The 1421-nt window shown below is 53.3% G+C and overlaps 1 protein-coding gene and 1 long non-coding RNA gene across 2 annotated transcripts in view; one reads left to right on the top strand and one right to left on the bottom strand.

Annotated features, from left to right (window-relative positions):
- Positions 1-1421, top strand: part of LOC118413013 — a 711153-nt gene that overhangs the window by 51283 nt on the left and 658449 nt on the right. The gene's annotated exons all lie outside the window — the stretch shown is intronic.
- Positions 1-1421, bottom strand: part of LOC118414515 — a 660232-nt gene that overhangs the window by 11876 nt on the left and 646935 nt on the right. The window lies entirely within an intron of this gene.

Genomic DNA, 1421 nt, shown 5'->3' on the forward strand with positions numbered 1-1421 from the left:
AGGTGGACGTACAATTACAGGAATATAGAATACGCTGTAACGAATTAGATATCAATCAGTTTTCGCCAGATTTACCATATAGCCTTTACGACTTTCGTGTCAATTTTTACATCTTCAGAGTACATATTTCCTTAACAAAGCAAAAAAAGCAGTTGACGTATTGAGAATGACGTTTTTTCTTTATTATTCAAGCTGTAGGCACCACTAACATCGCCCTGAACCGCCCTGCTGCCCAGTCCAGCGTTAAATATGGAGCGCCTGCCGGGCGTGCCGTGGATGGGGACGACAATCCTCAATGGGCCGGGGGGTCCTGTACCCACACGGCAAGAGAACCCAACCCGTGGTGGCGGGTGGACCTGGGCAGCAGCCAGGCTGTGGGGCGGGTGGTCGTCACCAACAGGAAGGACTGCTGCTCGGGCCGGCTGAAAGGCTTCACGGTTTACGTGGGCGACAGTCCCGAGGTGCTGTCCAACCCAACCTGCGGGGGGCCGCAGGCCGTGGCCGGCAGGGGCACCATCACCGTGAGCTGCGGTGGCCTGAGGGGCCGGTATGTGGGCATCGCGCTGAAGGGCGCACAGAGAACGCTGACGCTCTGTGAGGTCAAGGTCTTCGGAGGTACGTCTGCTGCTGGGCCTCTGTTGTTTGTTGACCTATCTTATTGAATATATACAGGTACATTTTTGCTGTTGTTTCTTTTACTATAGGCATCTACTCACTCACTCACTCACTCCGGCGAGCTCGCTCGGAATCTCCGCATAACTAGTTTCCTCCACCTCTCTTTGCCGTCCATCGCTGCGGGAAGTTGCTGCATCTAGTAGTCTGATTAAAGTTCACTTGTAGCATCCTTCCCAACACCCGCGGGCCAGTCACAGCCCCGGACAGCAGAGTTTGTGTGTTAAACAGACTAGGCATCTACCAGAATGATTGGTCGAGGGATATCTTGACTAAACGTATACTGTTATACTGGCAGGTGTTGGGGGAGGAGGCGTTGGAGGAGGCGTTGAAGGAGGCGTTGAAGGAAGCGTTGGAGGGGGCGTTGAAGGAGCCGTTGAAGGAGGCGTTGGAGGGGGCGTTGAAGGAGCCGTTGAAGGAGGCGTTGAAGGAGGCGTTGAAGGAGGCGTTGAAGGAGGCGTTGGAGGGGGCGTTGAAGGAGGCGTTGGAGGAGGCGTTGAAGGAGGCGTCGGAGGAGGCGTTGCCGGAGATGTTGCCGGAGAAGGCTTCGGAGAATCCGTTGGAGGAGGCGCCGTTGGAGACGGTTCAGGTGAGAGTATGTTCAGCTAGTCGGAAGTAAATTAAAGGTTAACTCACGGTTTTCGATGTAAATAGTTTCCGTCCATAGATGTTTTTGAAAGTGATCTCGTACCTTGAAGCAAAAACAAACAGCATATATACATGTTTGCGTCTGCGTTGCTGTTCTGTCC

This window comes from Branchiostoma floridae, chromosome 4 (assembly GCF_000003815.2).
Source record: "Branchiostoma floridae strain S238N-H82 chromosome 4, Bfl_VNyyK, whole genome shotgun sequence".
In the NCBI taxonomy this organism is placed as follows: domain Eukaryota; kingdom Metazoa; phylum Chordata; class Leptocardii; order Amphioxiformes; family Branchiostomatidae; genus Branchiostoma; species Branchiostoma floridae.